General features: G+C 36.3%; 1 long non-coding RNA gene across 1 annotated transcript in view; it reads right to left on the bottom strand.

Annotated features, from left to right (window-relative positions):
- Positions 1 to 21,943, bottom strand: part of LOC110674246 — a 428,424-nt gene that overhangs the window by 341,319 nt on the left and 65,162 nt on the right. The window contains exon 2 of the long non-coding RNA XR_002498762.1: positions 17,101 to 17,169. This is a non-coding gene — a long non-coding RNA (uncharacterized LOC110674246). The remainder of the gene's footprint in view (positions 1 to 17,100; positions 17,170 to 21,943) is intronic.

Raw genomic sequence — 21,943 nt, 5'->3', positions numbered from 1 at the left:
TTTAGAAAAACATATTTGTATCGCGAAAGGACGAGTTCAAAAACCAACATTATTATAAATTAAGCAAAAGTCGCTGTTTTTTGTTCATGAAGCAGTTTACAACATTAGCTGCATTGTCACGAAGAGAAAAGAGTGAGGCTGTTTTTGCTGGAAAAGTTTGAAATTTTGACGAAAATATGTTAACATATTTATAAATAAAAAATCCAAAGTGTTATTAAGTAATCTTTAATTAACGTCCACTAATGTGCTAATAGGCTCTATTTGTGTAATTATTCCATTCGACTAAAAATAAAATAGTGTTTTCTATAATGCAAACTACACGATACCTTTCATATGAATCAATATATACTATTTTTAAAGTGCAAATTGTTTTTTACTAAATCTGATCATTCTCTAGATCTGAGAGCAGATGAAATGACCAATATCCCATTTTATATCACATATTTAATTTATTTTTTATTGGAACTTAAAATTGTTCTTGCAAAGTAGCCCCGAATGGCCCCACTTTTCTTTCTTCGCGAAAATAAAGCTAATGTTTTTGACTAGCCGCTGAGTTAATCTGATTTTGTAGAACGTGGTTTTTGAACTTTTTCCACTAAAATTACCATTAAATCTAAAAATGTTGCTTTAATGTGATGACAATTTATTTTGGAATTGTTACGTTTTAAAAACTTTTAACATTTAACAAACATATAACATGTTTTTTTTTGTTAATAAAGTGCCATTCAGTGCTATACGCATCAATGATAGCGCGTAAATGTCTTCAGATGAAATTTCTAAAATACACAAATGGACAACTTTGTAAAAGAAAGTTTTTTGCTAGGACGCCGCTATCGAAAGATAAAAAAGATCAGTTAGAACTTATCTAGACCAAATCTCAAGGAATCAAAATATTGTAGATATTATTTCCAAATAGTTTGTCGAAGAGACCAAACCTCTAGGATGCATATCTGGACAGCGATGTATCCAGTATGTAACGTATTACTTTTAGGTCACAATGTTTGATTACACTGCGGAACACGTTTTTGTCTCCAGCACCAAAATACCGCTATTCACTACATTAAGGCTTGCTGAATCCATTGCCGTGTTCAGAAATATCATAGCACGTCTAGTTTTTGAATTATTGACTGTGAAAAATGCGAAAATGGACTATTTCAGTCAACTTGCATGCAAGTTTGCCAGCTTGTACGACAATTTATATGCTTAATTTGCCACAGAATCCAAAATTTATGTGTATAACAATACTTTTCATCAAAGTATATTATATTTTCGAAACGGAAAAGTTATTTTTTGATGATTCAGAATATTATTGTATTTTGCCATATAAGAGAAACGAATAATTTTTCATGGAGGCGGCAAGCATGTTGAAAAAATCAGTTTAATCGAAATTAAATCGTGCAATTTCAATCAACTTATACCTGAAATGAAAGTTTAAGTTCTATCTTGCATGTTTGGTGGAATGGAAAGTTAGATAAATTGTACTTTAAATTTTATGTAAACAATAATAAATCCAGTGTTTGATACAACTTTAGCGACCTGTATCTAAAAACTCTGACGTGCTGCAACATTTTTTAAGGCCAACGGTGACTTCAAATGCATCTAATAGGCAGAAATTAATTGATATTCGTGTAAATTTTAGTTTCTTCACAAAGTCGAACTGCTAGCTGTTGGGTGTGCTGTTAAAATTGTTTGTTTAAACTTGTTTAGTATTGTTTTTACGTAAAAGTTCGGAAAAACATTTTGATTCAATAACATATTCATATTTCGAACACCTTGATTCAAACTCCGAACAGCATGGACAAAACGTATTCAAATGAATAATTTCGCAAATAAATTCATTTGAGCTAGTTTTACTGACTTCGAACTAAAGAATCATCACTACTCCTGAGGAATAAAATAGATTTGAAGACGTTTAAATTGAGTTGCAAATGACTGCCATTTTCTGATATTTTGGTGACATATTTCAGTGAAACATTTCAACCGTATCGCCATACAAAAAGCGAGTGTTCGGAGTATGGGTCTGTTCGGAATTTGAGACAAAACGGTATAATTGTGATAATAATTCTTCGAGCTGTCTAGTGGAAAACTTATAATAACAAGAAAATTTATAACTACAGTCAACTCTCCCTTAATCGATATCCTGTATCCAAATATTTCTCTTAACTCGATGGAATGCGCAGTCCCTTAAATTTACCATACTTTAATCCCTATCTAACTCTATGTGATCTGTTTCAGTTTCCCATGCAAGTTTATCTTCTTAACTAGATATTTTCATAAAAAGTTTCAAATACTTTTCAAATGTTCAAAAATTCCATAAATTTGAATGTTATGATTATACTCTGGGTTTTAACTTGAATATATTTTGTTCACGAAAATTTAAAAATTTGAGAAATATGTGTTTTTTATCTCGATATCTCCCTTAGTCGATGGTCCTTTCAATATCGAGTTAGGGAGAGTTGACTGTATATAGAGTGTTCATTTCCCGACTATTTTGATCGTCCCGGCATTTGGGACAGAAATCTAAGTTTGTCCCGGGAAATCCCGAGATCCCGGGATTTGTAAAATTTTCAATAAACTATAATTTTGGTTGAAATGAAAGTACAAATTTATTAACATAAAGTTTTTTTTTTTCAATGAAATAAACAGATAATGTAACTTTCAAAAATAATATGTCAATTATAGCAAATCAGATTTCAAATAAGACTTTCTAATTCTGATGAAGTAACCTAACAAAATTCAAAACTTAGCTTGACTAATTGCGGGTAAGCTATGGATTTTTTTAAATTCGCTGAATGGAAGTATAGTAAAAATTTGAGTCCTAATGTTCAAGCAATTTGCTTCAAACATTTGAAAGGTCATCGAAACTTTAGAACAAAAGAAACGATTAAGGATTGTTGGGGCAGGTTGGCGATTTACGTTGGAAATGAAACGGTGGAGAAAAATGGCCACTTGCTGTAATGTAGTCACTATGCTCGGCGGGAACGACGCTGCCGGAAAAATCACTAGCTCAAAGCTCACGAAGGTGCCGCTAACAGCCACTAGGAGTCTTCTCTCTTTTTACTCAAAAAAAACTTGAACACTAGGAACTTCAATTTATTTGGCAGATAACTTGTGGTCTTATAGCTTCTGGACCTTTCACATCATGAGCACAATTTGGAATGATTTTATTTCTATGATTTTATCTTAAAGAAGCTTAACTAGATACTAGATGCTACTCAAATGCAGAACTAGATCAGGTGGGTTTGGCGTGAATCTAAAAAAAAAACATACATGGATCATTGAAGATATTGTAGATCATGTTAAAAATTTATTACTGAAAATTATTGACTGAAGTTTAGGTGTACTTGCAAATCTGCTATCTCACCATAGGCATATAAAAACGACTAATGTTGAATAAAAAAAAGCATCAACACTTTGCAACTAGACAAATAAAAATACGTGTTTCTTACTTTGGTCTAAACTGGTCTTTTCATGAAAAAAAAAACTCTTTTCTTCTTTTTTACATTATGCTTTTCTATTTTATCAAATGAGGCTTGATTGTGAAGAAAAATTTCATTATTTTTCATTAAAATTTAGTGGATCTCATCAAATTCTATGTACATTTCGGGAATCCCGGGATTCCCGGGATGTCAGTACTGAAATCCCGGGAAACAGGAAATCCCGAAATTGTTCAAATCCCGGGATGTTTCAACCCGGGATGTCCCAGGATGGACACTCTAACTGTATACGATTTATTTCCACTAGAGTTTGTGTACTTTGACATATACGCGTATTTTGATCTGCCCGTCTTCAGTATCGTGTACTTAACTCGACTGACTGAGATATTTTTCCGGGTTCTGGGAATTAGTCCCTCAAGAAATTCCGGAACCAGATAACCAATTAATAAAATCGATACATATTTTCAAAACAGAATTTATTTTAGAAGTTATGAAAATATGGGAAAGATATGGAACAACAAAAAAGTAATCGCGATTTAAATATTTTTGTGGTTGAAAAAAAAAAGATGTTTCAGGTAAAGAAGTTAAAAAGCAGCAATCACGATTTGCGTTTTTTTTTTCAATGTGGGATTGTTACACAATAATAAAAATATGTCAAAGCACGCATCTCGTACCACGCTCCCCTACTATATCGAGCATCCTCTCTGCCCGATCACCCATCATCAGCAGGGCCATTCCCTGCTCCTCCTCCGAACCTTTCCAACCCAACTAATGCGAGTAGACCATTTTAGAAAATATTCACGTTCCATATTACGTTTTTCGCTTCTCGCCCCATTCGTTTCATCTCTTCCTCCTTCTCGGTTCGGTCTCTCTAGTCTGTATCTATCTATCTATAGGTATATTGCATGGCAATGGACTTGCCCTTCTTTCCAACCGAAAAAGTAGATCCCGCGCCTAGGCGTGTGTCGTCGGTCCGTTTTACGGTAGTCGTCGTAGTCCCGAGTGTGTGTTGGTGCGAAATGGTCCGGCGCACCACATGGTTCTCTTTCGACATACCCGGCCACGAACAGCATTCAAAGTGCGAGCGAGTGAGTGTTTTGTTTATGCCGTAGCATAGAACCGTAGCATGAAATTCTTAGCTTACAAACTACAGTATTGGACAGAATAAAATTCGCATTGGCCGGTTTTCTTCTATAAAAAATGGGCTTTCAAGGCTTAGATCTCAGTTGCTATTGCTCCGTTTGACTTAAAAATGTGACCACAGTTTGACTAGAACTAAAGCTTTCGAGTGATCGCATTTTTTCAATTTTGTCAAAAATGGCTGAATTTTTACTAACAAATAACTTTTAAATGAAAATATTTTGATCCATATGCTCTTCTGAAAAAAACTTCAATTTGTTAAGGCAATCAAGTTTGCACAATACAATTTTGTTTTCAATACATTCATGCCAAGAGAGTTGATCATTTTGTAAAACCGGCCAATGCGTACTTTATTCTGTCCAATACTGTATACAGTGACTCGTTTTTCTTGGCAAAGGAAAAAGGAAACATTCCAAGAGTGCACACATTCCGTCCCGGTAAATGTTGGCAATGCGACCAGGGGTGGAGTATAGATTTCATACAAAATTGGGAAACGTCTTGGGCAAAAGGTAACCCGAAGAGCAGATGGAATGGTACCGTTCCGTTGAGGTGATTGATTGTAGTACGGGAAAATTGATCACAAATAAAACCGGACCCAAAATTTAAATAACTTCAAACTTTTTGTTTATCGTAATGATCGGCCGGAGCGAGCATTTGCTGGAGTATGAACCAACAACTTTTTTGTAATTTTAAACCAAATACTTTGGATGTTTTAGTTGAAACACAGCTTGTTGAACACACTTTCATAGCTGCATATTTGTCTTCTCAATGCATTGTGCAGCAAGTTCATTTGCTTCAAACTGACTTGCGGAAATAGACTAACGGCAGAAGTTTATTTGATGAGTGCTCTGCAGGAAATTTCTCAATTCAATACCCTGATAGCCCTACTTGTTGTTTTTCTTCTAGAAACCACCCTACAATTGATTTGGTCTTACCCGACTTCAGTCGCTTCTGTAAAGAAATGGTTACTTACGCTAACAAAAATCCTGCAGAAGCTTTCAGCAATCATCCAATCAGCTTGCTTTCCTCCATCAGTAATCTTTTTTAAAATGTCATTTTATGCAGAATAATGGTCCACATAAATGAAAATTCCTTTTTTGCCTATGAACAGTACGGATATCGACATAGACATTCGACCACTTATCAACTTTTACGTGTAACAAATTTTATTCGTTCCAACAAATCTATTGGCTATTCTACTAGTCTTACTTTATAACCATAGAAAAAGCATTCATAAGTGTTTGGCATTAAGGCTTGATTGTGAAATGGAAAAAATCCTTATTTTTCCAACATACATTTTTAGATTGATCCAAAGTTATCTGTCAAATCGAACACACCAGAACAATTACCAGAACTCCAAGTCTGAATGACTTCCTGTAAGAGTTGGTGTTCCTAAAGGTAGTATTTCCAATATTATACACTTTTTTCACATCTGACTAACCTGACTATGACTTTTTTCGTCATATTTGAAAAATACAAAATTTCTATTTAAAAAATAACTGTCTATTTTTCTTTGCTGTGAACAAGTCAAATCGATTTTATCAAAACAAGGAAATATCCCGTATTGCCTCTATCAGCATACGGAATTAGGCACATACACATTATGCACATGGTTGACAACGTCGTCAGTGAAGCGCACGGAATACAGAATGTTGCTGAATCTGCACGTGATGGTGCTCTATCGGGTGCTCTGCTGCATGGCCTCACACAAAAGCCCATATTCTTCGTCGTCGTCGTCATCATCGACGTCAGAGTCGTCTTCCTTCTCATCAGCTCGCCTTTCATCCGTACAATGAAACTACATTTTGCCTCCCAAAAACCATGATGGCAGAGATGGAATTTTTTGGTTGATAAGTTTTTTTTTTACTCGTTGGGCTCTCTTATCTTTGTTTGCAACGCGCCGAAGGATGCGCCTCCATGTGATTCTCATTTCGCCAAACAAAACAACAGAAGAAGTAGCTAAGCGAAATAACTTTTGGAGCCCGGGCTTTCGTCCCGCCGCCCGCCGCTGTAGTAGTGTTCCGTGATGTTACAGCCGAAAAGTTATCATCATTCTCGGGCTTCACGATGCTCTCCTATCGTGGTGTCGTGACGATGGGAGAGCATTGGTGTAGCCAGGATTTCCATCAGGGGATGAGCGACCTCATAAGTTCATTCACGAATTACACATTGAAACGGTCATTATACACAATACACTATTTGGGGACTTCCTTAGCCGAGTGGTTAGAGTCCGCGGCTAACAAGCAAAGCCATGCTGAAGGTGTCTGGGTTCGATTCCCGGTCGGATGGAAAATTCCTTGACTTCCCTGAGCATAGAGTATCATCGTACCTGCCACACGATATACGAATGCAAAAATTTGTCAAAGAAAGCTCTCAGGTAAAAACTGTAGAAACGCTCATTGAACATTAAGCTGAGATGCAGGCTCTGTCCCAGTTCGGACGTAATACCAAGAAGAAGAAGAAGAAGAAGAAGAAAATATTTATTATTTTTACATGAAAAGTTAAGCTTCTTCATCCTTCACAGCAGTGGATTAGAGTCCGAAATGCTTCATGCAAACTAGGAATTTGTTCGCAAGCTAAACATTTGAAATTGCTAAGTTCGCTCAACTTCCGCATGTTTGGCTGAAAAAAGCTGAAAAATAGTTGTAATCGAGTTTTGACAACACATGAAATTGAAATAACGGTCAATTGTCTTAGATGTTGATATATCGGTTTTTCCATCTGCCATCTTGTTTTCATTCGTATGCACTCGGTCTTGTGTAAGCATAAAAAAATTATTACAAATAATGTGTAACAGTTTTGTAACATGTATCAAACATTGGGAATAATACAGCTGAAGAAAGTTAGATTGTACAAAATCTTCAGTCAGTACGAAAGACTGAATAAAATTACATCAGTTTTTTGAGAAACCTCTGTACCGGATGGAGTGTTAGTTTAAAACCGAGTTCCTTAATAGGTTATGGGCCCAGCACGCTCCCACTGAGAAACATATGGAGGCAACATACGTCCGTTGCCAGCCAGACTCTCATCCGGAAGTAAATGGTACGCCTTCGTATGAAGAATGGAATCGACATGATAAGTCATTTTCTGGAGATTGATGAGTTGCTAAGAAAGCTGAAGATAGCCGGCGCGACTACCTACAACCCACTTGTAACGGCTTTGGAGAACGTGACTGACCAAAAGTTAAAGCTGGATTTCGTCAAACGGTTATTAGCAGAAGAATCGAAACGGACTGATCACCAGGAAGAATTCGAAGAGGTGAAAGCATTTACTGGCTATGGACACAAGCAGAAGAAACAGCAAAACTGCAACAGAAAGTGTCAGGGATGCGGTGGGCGGGGTCATTTCAAGGAAGATGGTCATCTACAGAACAACAGTGTAGAAAATTCAGTTGAGAAGAACGCGGTGAATTTCATGGAGGATGTGGACCCATTAAGACGCAAGAGAGCCGGATGATCTTTTTTCAAATTGTATTTCGTATGCAGTGATCACTTTATAAGTAAAAGTTCTGAGCCTGCGCAAATAAGACGATCAGCTGTTGAGATTACGGTGAAATTCACGTTTTTTGCATGATGTTCATTCTACCACCATCAGCTGTTCATTTTACCCACATAGTGCAGGTAAAATGAACATTTGCATCAATTTTTGCTTATGATAAAAATATGTGAAAATTTGGCTATTCTAGTCTGAATTCGTGTCGCTACTATAGATAACATCCCTGTTTAGATATTTTACGATAGAACTGTACACATTCCTCGTTTTTATATCAAAAACAAGATGATATCCTTAAGGTGATCATTTTACCACCTCTTCCCCTACAAGTTATTTGCCACAAATGGACAAAACAGAATTCAAAACCATTCCAGAGATATTTCGGATTGTACTGGGTAACGGCAGCGCCATTTACGGAAGATGTGATTTTTTTTTATAATTGCCGAATTTTTTATATAAATCGTAAGAAAATGATTGTTTGTGATCATTAGAACATAGTTTGAATAAGTAAACGGTTCGGAACACCGTTGTCGGATCCGTCAGGGCCTCTTTGGGACATTTACGTTTCATGTTCAAAACGATCTCTATGGAGGCATTTTACAGTTATGATCAAGACAGTTCTTCTGTAAACTCCTCAATGTACTCTTTTAAATGTTGAGCATTGAAAACCTAACGCATTATCGTCTCATGGAAGTTTAACTGTATTTATCTTGAGATTTCCGCAAGATATTTCTTTTGGTATTTTTTCAAGACTCTGATATAAATTTTACAAAAATTCCATTCATTAGAAGTTTGTTCATTCTTGGGGAACTTCTTTGGAGATTCCTAATAGAAGTCAACAAATATTTTTTCCAAAATTTATTTTCAGAGTTATCTCCGAGAAAGCTACTCCAAGAACCAAAGAATTCCTTTCAGATCTCCAAAATTCCAACACAAATTTATATATGAACTTCTGCACGGTTTTCTTTAGAAGCTCCTCCAATATAGTATCAGACAGCTCCTCATGAGCTTTTTTTTCCTATCGCATCAAGCGAATGTCTAAGAATTCGACTTGAATTTTGTCTAGAGGTATCTTTATAAATCTTCACAAAAAAGCCTCGAACACTCGTTTGAGAGTTCATTATGGAATAACTTCTAGTAGCCTCTTTTAGGAAAATCCGTGGGAGATTAAAGGAATAATTTATGGATAATCGTTTGGATGGGTCGAACATCAGTGCTGGATCGAAAATTTCTGCTTTTCCCGTATAAATATAGTTTCTGCATAAAATCTAAGATAACACTTAAGACACTACTGGGTAAATTATTGGACTACTTTTCGAAGGAATTTGCGAAACGTCTAAAAGAATTATCGAAGAATTTTTTGGACTTCCAGGAAGAATTAATATAAAATTTTATTTCATAGCTAAACCTTGATGGAATTCTAAAGAATCGCTCCTGGATTTTTTAAGCAATACCTGGAGTAATATCCTAAAATGATAAGAGAAAATCATTGAAAAAGTATGTGAGGAAAATTCCCAAACAAAGTACAATTATATGAGATTTTCTGCATAGTTGTTTGAAGAAACTCTAATTGGGCAGTACTGGAACATTATGGATGGACTATTGTTCCAAGCACAGTGTTGTTGCTGTTTCCAAAATCGATGGAGTTCCGTCAACATAAAAGCCCGAGTTCGGACGGAGGAAGTGGCCTTGGTTTTGCGAAAAGACCAACAGTAAGTCTTGGCGCTCGGTTACATGTATAGCAGATGGAACAATGCGCCAATATGCTCTCAAAAATGAAAAATGCAGTCTTTGTGGACTACCGGAAAACTCCCAACGATTGCCTCAAGCGTAACTTGCGATCATTGGCGGTAACAGCGGATCCACGATCCTGGAAAAAAAAGTTGGTGCACTACTGAAATCTGGTGAGATCGTTTTTAATATTTTATATTATCATTCTTGTACAAATTGCACACATGGTCTCATTTTTGATGAATTTTTAAATTTATGGGAAACAGTTTTTGTTTTGTATAAGGGACAAAATAAGAGTTCATCTCGTTTCAGAGAGCGAGCAAAGGCGCTTGAACCAAGGCTCTAGAGCCAGGACATGAGGAAGAAATGCCTATTTCCCATCCCAGGAGAACAACAATGGAGTGTGCATTAACTTTCTTAGCAACGCCACTCCCAACGATTTTACCTATAACCCTGAATCGAAACGGTTGGTACGGTTGTCCCCGTTTCTTCTTTCTTAAAATTGAAATTTTTTTGGCTATCAGTTTATTTATGGGTGAATAACCTAATCGTCATGATTTTTTCAATCTTCGTCAACCCCAAAGTCTGCACAGTGGGCCTGGCCATTTTAATATTTGCATCATATCGTTGATATTCGGCAAATATTAATACTGACAAGAAAATACCTGAATAAATTTAGGTATTTCCAGGATGCTTTTCAATATTGGCTGTGCAAGCGCTTAGATTAGATTAGATTAGATAGTTGTTTGAAGAAACTCTAGTACTGCTGAAATTCTTAGAATATTATCTTAAAGCAGCTTAAGGCAAATTACTCTGAACAATTGTTGGAGTAATTTCTTGGGGAATCCTTTTCCCCATGTGAAATTTCTGGTCAAAACCTTGAAAATTTCATCATTGCTCAAAAAGATCTGTTTAGTTTCAGTTTGGCGTTGATTATGTAAATAACTGGATTCTCTGGAAGAATATCTTAAAGAGTTCTGGAGGGAGTTCTCAAAGGTTTCCCTGAACAAGCTTTTTGTAGTTGTCTCAAATTGAATTTAAACAAGAATTTTTGGGAGAGGAACAAAATTTTGGAGTTATTCATCGCAAAACTCCAAGAAAAATGTCAGCAGCAATTTCAAAAGATATATTTTGAAGGAATACTGAAGATATCTCAATAGATTGTTTCAAGCGATTCAAATAAATCTATTTTTGCGGTAGAGAAATTAATCAGCAGCATCATTTTTAACCACAAAAAATGAATCTCGTAACTTTACTGTTTTTTTTATATTTTTGCACAATGTTCTACAAGTTCTCAAAAAACTCTTCTATTTTCGGAATTTGTGTTGATATTGATTATTGGTTATTTGGTTTTGATGGATCAACATTCACCAAATAATATTCATTTTGCCGCCATTTTATTTTACAGAATTTATCAATAAATAAATAAAATGTGAAAAAATCCAAGAACACTGAATATTACAAAATTATGTTTTTGAAGCTTCTATGTGGCCAGAGTTGATATGAATGCCCATTACTCAAAAAATAGTTGCAATTTTATTTCACAACAACCTCTCATCAAACTAATGTTTTGAAAAGCGAGTAACCGAACAAGAGATTAATTCAGTATTCTGAGATATTGAGATTTTGAAGGTTCAATTTCAGACGAATACTTGAAGAAATCTTTATAAAGTTAGCATTATATTGTTTTGCTTGAATTCCTTAAATTAATCTTTAAGAAATTTCCTGTGTTCTGAAGCAATCTGTGGAAGAAATCCAAAGATAAATTACTGTATGTGTCTTTAAATATAATTCTTTATGAAATTTTTGAATTTTGATTTCATTAATTAATGTCTGGAAATATTCTTAGAAATGTTCCCTCAAAAAACTTTGAATTATTGCTAAAGATTCACTGAAACAATTTGTGGGAAAACCCTGAAGTAATTATTGAAGAAATTCCTTGAGGAAACTGCAGAAAAATACGGAGAGGAATAAAAAAATCGAAGGAATCCAAAAAAATGTGTAGATCTTATTCTTTTGCAAATCCTTGTCGCATTTTTCGAAGAACTCCTGGATGAATTATTTATAAGGTAACGTGATACTTTGACCTAAACCTTTTGAGCAGATGAGCATACCCATTAGGGTGCGGCTTATTTTTCAAAAGTTCTCAAAACCAAAAATTCGTGTGCTCTACTGAATTCAAATCACATCAAAAGAGAAACCTCAAAATCTGAGCCAAAAATATTAACTTTAAGAGGTGGCGCAAGCGTCTTGAAGTTGAATTTTCAGGTTATAAAAAATGACCTTCAGTGAAGTACACATAACTTTGTTATTTTTCAACCGATTTCAAAACTTTTAGCATCAATACCTTCAAAATTAAATTTGTGAAAACTTTGTTGAACATCAAAATTGTCTAAAATCAAAACAAGTTTTAGTTAAAAATAATTTATTCCAAATTTTTCCTCATTTTACTAAAAATTTCAACTTTGTTTGACCATAACTTCATGATTACTCAACCGATTCCAAATCTTTTTACATGCTTTCGAAGCTAATTTAATTGTTTTCAAACCTTTCATATATCACATTTCACTAAAAAAATGTCTTGACCAAGTTATTCAGCAAAAACTGCACAAAAACATTATTTTTTAACGAAAAATTCCAGTTTTGTCAAATCTTTGGCAGTTAAATATTGTTTCTTAAGCTGAAACTAATTTTTCTCGTTTGTTAAACCTTTGGGAAGGACTTTGCAATAATTTTTAAATAATTTTGAAACAAAATTATGTGTGCATATGTTAAAAAATATATGCACTATTCAACTCGTAATTAAGGCAAGATGCTTCACATATTTAAGTTTTATAGAAAAAATGCTATTTTCGGCAAAAAAAAACTTAAATTATCCAAAGAAATTTGATTTTTTCATTAAAAAATCATGTTTTTGGGTAGTTTTTGTTGAATACCTAAGTCAAAATATTTTTTAGAAAAAAATGTTGTATGTACAGTTTGAAAACAAATAAATTTGCTTCAAAAGTATGTAAAAAGATTTGGAATCGATTGAGTTTTAATGAAGTTATGGTCAAACAAAAATGATTTTTTTAGCAAAATGAGGAAACATTTGGAATAAATTACTTTTAACTAAAACTTGTTTTGATTTTAGACAATTTTGATGTTCAACAAAGTTTTCACAAATTTAATTTTGAAGGTATTGATGCTAAAAGTTTTAAAATCGGTTAAAAAATAACAAAGTTATGTGTACTTCACTGAAGGTCATTTTTTATAACCTGAAAATTCAACTGCAAGACGCTTGCGCCACCTCTAAATGTTAATATTTTTGGCTCAGATTTTGAGGTATCTCTTTTAATGTGATTTGAATTCAGTAGAGCACACGAATTTTCGGGTTTGAAAACTTTTCAAAAATAAGCCGCACCCTAATACCCATTCGAAACCATGGTTAGAACAAACATTGGCAAAAACTTTATGTCCATGGAAGGCAAGGAAACTATTCAACCCTATGGAATCCAGGACCTAAACAGAAAGCAATTGTTTTTTTATAAAGCTAGTAATCATTACAAGACTGAGAAAGCTTCAAGATCGTAAATTAGATCAACTTAGTGACTTCCTTTTCGGTTAAAATTACTAAGAGATTTATCGAAAACTAGTGGGCCCGGAAAACTTTGCCTTGCCATCAAGTACCGTGATGAATCAAAATCCGGACGGCACCAATATCCAGACGCTCTGTAGGTTTTTATTAAATTTAACAATTAAATTTAATAGAATCTGTTAATATTTCCTAGTATCTTCAAATATACACGTTTTTCGTCATTTGACTTTAATTTATCATCTAGTAACCTTTGCCAAAATAATATGAAAAACAAAAACAAATTTGTATTTGCAGTTTGGCATTTTCCCTGCATCATTAAAGTTCTTGTTGTGATGATTTAGACTGATTCACCAGCATTGGTTCATACGTGATAGTGTGGTTAAACGTTTTATTTAATACTCAATTTGTTCAAAATAGTGAGTGTGGTGATCGATTATAAGCTTCAATGAATGCAAGTGGTGCTCGTATGCGCAAATTATTGATTTTACTAATGAATTCATGCTACTTGTTGTAAACTCAAGAAGCTCAAGATGTTTGGTAAACTCGACATGCTGAAACTCCTATACATATTTTGCTGGAATATCTTCAACAATTCTGAAAGCCTTAATTTTTTATGAAACATGGCACAAATATCAGGGAAAGTTGGATCCCATGAATTCCCAGTAATTAATCAAGGGTTACTTCCATAAATGTTAAAGGCAATTCAACCAAGAATTTCTAAAGAGTGTGCTTCGGTATTTATGTAAGAATCGGTCGAAAAATCGCTAACAAAATTTAAAAAAAATGGCCTCGGAATAAAGAGCCTACTCGGCTATCGTCTACAGCACCACGCTCGTGCTGTGTATAATAAGCGAGCTTCGTTCAAGATGCGTGTACTCAATACACGATGTGACAGGTCTTGGGTTAATCCATGAATTGTTTAAACGGTTTTTCTGAAAGTTCTCCATGATTATTACACTAATTTGTCAACAAAATACTTCCCGCGCCACTGCTTTTGAGTTCAAAAACAGATTTCTCGCAAGTTTTATTGCAGGAAGTTAATAAAACCTACGAATTGTTGCTGGTTAGATCGTTGTCAGAAATCTGATTGTTTGATGGACTCCAGAAATTCTACAAGAAATCTATAATGCCACAGTAGTATTATTTCCGTAATACTTGTTTGTTCATCAGCCAATAGGAGGGGCAACTCCTAAATCATGATTCCTGGGAAGAGCTTGAGTCTGACTTATATTTAAACTCCAAGAAGATCTTGAAAGTTTATCATGTACAAATTTATATTAACCCCTCTACCGGCGATATTTTTGCACTATTCTTTCACAAGTTCTTAAAAATTTCTTCTAGTTCCAGAATATGTGTCGATATTGATAATTGGTCATCTGGGTCCGGAGATATTCCAAAATTCCTTTGGGGACCGACGAAAATATCTCAGGCTACAGAATTTTTATCGTATTCGGATATTCACTCCTCGGAATGATATGTTAGTGCGAGTATGTTGTGAAAAAATGAAGCAATTTGGTGCAGCCGTCTTTGAGTAATGAGCATTTAGATTTTGAAAACTCTAAAAAATTTCATATCGTAATTTTCAGATTTCTCGAAGAATACTGAACCGATAGGTGTGTTTTTTCAGGGTAGTTCTTTATTATCTGATATTGAAAAGTACACATTTTATTATTTTGATAAAACAAAATGGCCGCTAAAGACATTTAATATGGAGAATGTCGGTCCCCCAAACAACATCGGAATAGCTTCAAAACTAGATCATCAAGTATGAATATCGACAAGGATTCTCAAACTAGAAGAGTTTTTTGAGATCTTGTGAAAAAATGGTGCAAAAATATCGAGGAACAAAAAAGTTATTGCGATTTGAATATTTTTTTGATGGTAAAAAATTAAGCTGCCGGTAGAGGGGTTAATATATGAATCCTGAAAACCATTACTTATTGAAACATTCAAATCAATAAACTTGCAAGAAAACCCAGTTGATTTAGTTTTTTTTTTAATCGTTCAGTTTTTGTATAGCTCAGACTACGCCCATGACGGAGAGGGCTGGGTGAATGATGGGCGCATATATCATCAGGCACCCGGTGCCTTCTTCTTCGCCTGAGCAGCATCAGAAGAGACACGGTCCTGATGAGTTGTCCTAGTTTGTGCAAGCAAGGGTTCTGCCGTTCGCTTGCCGTGTTTGAACAAATAATGAAAGTGAAGAGAAGCGGTTTGGGCTGTGCTCTATCTCGTCATTTGTTGGTTGGGTTACGCCATGCAAAGAACACATTTGGGGCCAAACTGCAAGACGAGAGACACAGCGCATCCTCCAAGGTTTGCTGGTAGGTATATCATCTGCGATGCGGTGCGGTGGAGGCACTTTTCCATCAAGGCCAATTCGCACGGCGCGCGGAATATTGGATGGGATCCTTGTGTGAGGAAATGGAAAACTAGATAACGAAGTGGGTTGCGCTCAATGGATTAACCGCAAGCAATCTAGCGTAAAGTTTGAAATATGACCCTTTTTAAAACGTAAAAAGGGAAAAACTTTCAACACGGCTAAAGCTGGTGGGATATACGGCGAGCCGGGATGGAACAATTTTTAATTAAACGCGGAAAATGATTCTTGGCACCCTTGTTAGCCGAAAATGGAGGCAAAAATTCAAGCATCCACTAGCACTTGCGAGTAATTAACCCTTATTTTCGACCCTATTTGCGGAGCGCTCTCCAGATCCGACGAAAAATGAATGCCTTTTGGAGGCTTAATTTACATACTTTTGGTGGAAAGTGATCCCAACGAAAAGGGTCGAATTGATTAAAACAGTTTTGCTCCCAAATGATACCGATATATTAAATAATACATCGCTTTTCCTGTTCGGCTATCCACCGTCCAACAAAGAGGGTTTCCGTCGTTAATATGCGAGGCATGTCTTCCCGAAAGTGAGTCCAACAGTCATCAGCTGGTGCGAGGGTTCACCGAATCGGTTATCGTCGTCAGCCATTGCGCCATGGTAAAACGGCCAACGTTAGAATCACAAGGGGATTACGAAACGCCGCACCACCCGCTACGAAGAACGGCACCTTCGCGCACTTGACTTTGATATAGGCCATTGTTGCGCTAGTTTGGTCGGTTGGGTTTTGGAAAAAGGAAGCAGCATAATTTTCTAATTTAGGATCAAGTTTGGTTTTTTCGCCCTCTTTCACTTTCCCACTCTACGAAGGTGTAGCATTACAAACAGGTGCCGTGTTGGACATTGGAACGTGGCCGGAGCTGAAATTCCCTCGAAATAGGTTTCCATCTCTTTGGACGGTACAGCTCGAAACTGGTTTCCCGCGTTCAATCAATGGAAAGAGAAATGGAATGCAGCAGTATTTCTTATAATCATTACTACTGTGTCTCTGGTGGGAATTACTCCGCTGCTGGCTGGCTGGACTACAACGGTTCAGCATTTTCTGGATGGGTTCGTCAAACCCCCAGCTCGAGTGAGAGGCGAAGAAAGCGATCGGTAATTGATTTTCTTTGTTCGGTCGGTCGTTATGGCGAACGTAGCGAATTGCGATTAAGTGCAATGAAATCGAATCAATACGCAATCATTGGTCGTAAAAATAACATTTCTGGAAGGACATCGGTCGAGCGGATGTAATGGACTAGAGGTGTGCACCGTTGCGATATTCGGCTATTCTAATTGTCATACGCTTCATAGCGAAGGTCCTTGAACGAACCAAGAATTGTACACATACCTTTAGAATATATTTGATCTACAGCTGCGAACGTTACTACAAAGCCAAGGATGATCCCTGACTTGATATCTGAAAAAAAATATTACTTTATTTATTATATGCTGATTTTATTCAATACATAAGGGCAAAAAAAAACGTACAAAAAAAGGTACAGTATCTATCAAGATAAGCTTAGCATAGACGGACTACACATATCTATGGTTGTTATTTCGATTGACCAAAGTCAGTGAATATGCACAACCCGAGCAACACACATGTTATAATTGAGTATTATCGACTTATATATGACTAGTTTAGGTCATATATCAGTTGATAATACACAATTACAACATGTGTGTAGCTAGGGAAAGAATCAGTCCAGCTAGGACTGGCAATAGTTTTCTTCAATGTGCATATTTCAGTGTATCTAATTAGACAGGGTCAATAACGGCGCCGGCCACGTCCTTGCTGTCAGGTGGTATTGGGTGAAGGAATATTATTGCGTAACCTTTGCTTTTTAAAGACCACCTTAACCTCTGCATCTCCACAAAAAACCGTTCAAAAGAACCGAATCACTCAATTGAACTAATGATTCGTGGCTCTTTTTTGGCGAGAGTCGGTTCATTCTATCAGTAGTGCAGTCACACAACGCAACGGATTTGATAAAAAGTGACCCGTGAAAAGTGCAAACTAATTCTTTTATCCTATTCTCTTTCGTTCGTATCGAGGCTTCATTATACCGTTTGATATGTGATTTACTTTGCACGCCATGCCACACTTGCAAGCACAGCTTGCTGCTGCTCCGTGCTCTCAGCGTTCTCAACATACACAGGCAAGTTTGCCTCGCCCATTTGCCTTACACACAAACGAGAGATAAAGAGAGAAAGCGTTCATCTGAACGCAAAGCATATAGTTTTGCATCTTCCGTTTGGTTTGGGTAGGCAAAATCGGTCAAATGTCGTGTTCGTTTCCGGTTGAATCGTGAGTTCTGGAGCAGAATGTACGAATAATGAGGAAGCAAAAGATCGTACAACACAAAGAACGCGTGTCGCGTAACGCGGATTGAACCGTTGGACCCGTTCACTCGGTACAGTTCGTTCTTCCTTTACGCTGAGCCACAGAATCGTTCAAAAGACCCTATTCACTAAAGTTAGCGATTCGGATCGGATCCATTCACTAAAAAGAGCCGTTTTGCCTATTTCTAGTAAGGACGAATGCATGTGTCAATATATTCTATTGATTTGAAAGAAAAGAAACAAAGAGATAACATGAAACGAGCTCACCAATTTCTAGCCCATCGTTGACAGAGCAATTTCAATTCCGTCAACACAACACGCACAAGCTGATGTACTTATTGAATCACTTTCAAGACACGCGCAGAACCAACTCGATTGCTTGGGACCTCGCTGAACAATCTGCCCAGCGTAAACGGGACAAAAGACTTTTCCGCCATCCTAAAAGCGAACCGATTTGCTTGGGCTTCCCGAAGCACTCTTATAAAAAAAACGGTACAGTATTTACCAAGGGAGAAAAACTCAAGCAGCCTTACCAAACTTGAATGAAGCTCAGCATCTTCTTCATATTAGAAAAGAAAGACACCAATGTAGTTGATAATGTTGTTCGATATATTTTATTTCAGATAGCTTTCTTGACATTAAAAAGCTTGAAATCTAGAATGGCGTCAAAAGTGGGCGAAATCCAGGTTTCCATCAGGGGGGCTAGTTCCTAAGAAATCATAAAAGTATGAAATTTTACTTGAAAACGATAACTATACTCAATCTCTGCACCCTTTATGCATACAACGTTAAACTATTAAGTGCATCCATCCTTTCTTTCATTCAGAGTTAGCAAGTCAGAGTTAAAAACCCATATTAGTGCATTTTTTTTTTCTGAGTAAGAGTCCGACAACTACATGTCAATTGACGGTTTTACAAAGCTCATATTGTAAAAAGTTCGTAAATTTCATTGGCAGTTGATGACACACGTTAAGATAGTACCAGATTCCAAAGACTCCACTGCCATTTCTTCAAAGAATTACTCTCGAATTTCTTCAGGCATACCTAAAATAGTTGTCCCTTAAATCCTGTAGATTTCTCCCCCCCACTTATATATTTTATTAAATGTAAAACTTCAAAAACATAAGGCGGTTCTTTAATAATTTTCCATGGATCATTCTGAGTATTTTTCTTAGATTTTTTATTCATCTTTATTAACGTGTTACCCTTTGGGGCCGAGGCGGTCATATATGACCGCAGTACAAAAAAAAAACTGTAAAAAAAGAACCAATGAACAAATGTATATACTGTCTTCGGCAAAGTTGTCCCAAATATACTCTTTTATCAGAGAAAAATATGAAGTATATGCCTTTATGACCTAATTGACAACCTAGAACATCATGAACATCCTGAAGTTTGGAAAATTGAACTATAAGTACATACGAAGCGTGAAATGCTGTTTGTGAACATATTAGATGTTCGGGCTAGATAATACAGAATTACTCTTTTAACGAAAACACTATTTCACTTGCTTTGCTATGTCCTGGGATGTTCTAGGACGTCCAAACTGTCCTGAAGCACACTCTTTGAAATCTACAACCGTAACAGTAATTGTTTGGGTTAAGGTGAAGATGAATCGAAGCCAAAATTCAAATTTTCAAGAGCACGGATCTGGAGAATGAAACATCCGTTTGAGCTGAAAACCTTATCGATTGGTCACCACCAGCTAGTGACCAATCGATTAAGTTTTCAGCTTAAACGGATGTTTGGTTCTCCAGATCCGTGCTCTTGAAAATTTGAAGTTTGGCTTCGATTCATCTTCACCTTAAAAACAATAACATTACACATTCAAATAGAATCTACCAACCTCTGAGAATCTCAAGAGCTATTTCAAGGAACGTTTGCGATATTCCAGGCCCTCCAAATTACCCTGGAGTTCAGAACTTCAGGTCTACACTTGTTCCAGTAGTTATTCTCGCTAAACTGAGTGAAGTTATATAATCTACAATGTTTACTGAACATTGTCACGGATCAGAAGGCTACTTCAAGAAACGTTTGAGGTATTCCAGGCCCTCCAAATTACCCTGGAAATCTGAATTTCATGTCTACATTTATTCCAGTAGTATTTCTTGCTGAACTGGGTGAAGTTATATAATCTACCATGTTCACTGAACTTTCGCACGTATCAATAGGATGTTTTAATGAACGTTTGGAGTATGCCGGGCCCTCCAAATTACCCTGGAGTTCAGAACTTCAGGGCTACACTTATTCCAGAAATTTATCTCGCTAAACTGAGTGAATTTATAAAATCTTTCCTGTTCACTAAACCTTCTCATGCATCAATAGGCTGTTTCAAGGAACGTTTGGGATATTATAGGTGCTCCAAATTACCCTGGAGTTCAGAACTTCAGGTCTACACTTATTCCAGTATTTTTTCTTGCTAAACTGAGTAAAGGTATATAACTTACCAAGTTCAATGAACTTTGTCATGGATCAATAGGCTAATTCAAGGAACGTTTGGGGTATTCTAGGCCCTCCAAATTACCCTAGTGTTCGTAACTTCAGGTTTACATTTGTTTCAGTAATTTATCTCACTAAACTGAGTGAAGTTATATAATCTAACATGCTCACTAAACCATCTCATGGATCAATAAGCTCTTTCAAGGAACGTTTGGTCCCTCCAAATTACCCTGGAGTTCAGAACTTCAGGTCTGCATTTGTTCAAGTAATTTATCTCGCTAAACTGAGTGAAGTTATAAAATCTAACATGTTCACTGAATTTTCTCACGGATCAATTAGCTGTTTCAAGGAACGTTTGGGGTATTCCGAGCCACCCAGATTACCCCGGAGTTCAGAAATTCAGATCTACAATTGTTCTAGTAATTTTTCTTACTAAACGATGAAGTTATTTAATGTTCACTGAGCTTTCTCACGAATCAAAAAGATATTTCAAGGAACGTTTGGAGTATTCCAGGCCCTCCAAATTACCCTGGAGTTCAGAACTACAGGTCTTCCCTTGTTCCAGTAATTTTTCTTTCTAAACTGAGTGAAGTTATATAATCTACCATGTTCACTGAACCTTCTCACAGACCAATTGGCTATTTCAAGGAACGTTGGTGATATTCCAGGCCCTCCAATTTACCCTGGAGTTCAGAACTTCAGGTCTACCCTTGTTCCAGTAACTTTTCTCGCTAAAACGATCAAAGTTTTCCCTTTGGGGCCGGCACGGTCATTTATGACCGCAGTCGGAAAATGGCTGTATAAAAAGAACCAATGAATAAAATTTACTGTCTTCAGAAAAGTCCTTGCAAATATACTTCCCTGTCAGGGAAAAATTTTAGGTGTATGCCTTAATGTCCTACTTGGCAACCTAGAACATCCTGAACATGCAGAAGTCTGACAAATAGAATAATTAGTATAAAAGTAGCTTAAAATGCCTTTTGTAAATACAATTGATGTTCGTACTTGGTAGTACATACCTATTATGTCAAGAAAAACGCTGCTTCACATGCCTTTTCATGTCATGGCAAAGAGTTTACCAAGTGCTTAACTGACAATAAGGCAATCCATGAGACAGCTGTGATCAGCTAAATTTTTTTGTTTACCATGAATTTTTGACAATCATCGCTTGGGGAACAAAGGAGATTGGTAAGCACTGATGACGCTTAACGAAATTTCGGTAAGTTTAGTGTTCACTGTGATTGCACTTTGAGCTGTCAACCCAAACGCGAAGTGTCCTCATGGATAGTCTTATAGTCCACACTGCCATCTGTTGCAAGAACCGCGCGAAGCACTGTCTGCCATGATGGATTTTTAGTTGACGTTTGCCTAACACGCACACTACTACACGAATTGCCTGTAAGTTTTGT

The sequence above is a fragment of the Aedes aegypti genome, chromosome 1 (genome assembly GCF_002204515.2).
Source record: "Aedes aegypti strain LVP_AGWG chromosome 1, AaegL5.0 Primary Assembly, whole genome shotgun sequence".
Lineage (NCBI taxonomy): Eukaryota > Metazoa > Arthropoda > Insecta > Diptera > Culicidae > Aedes > Aedes aegypti.
This window is presented reverse-complemented; position numbering and strand designations above follow the sequence as displayed.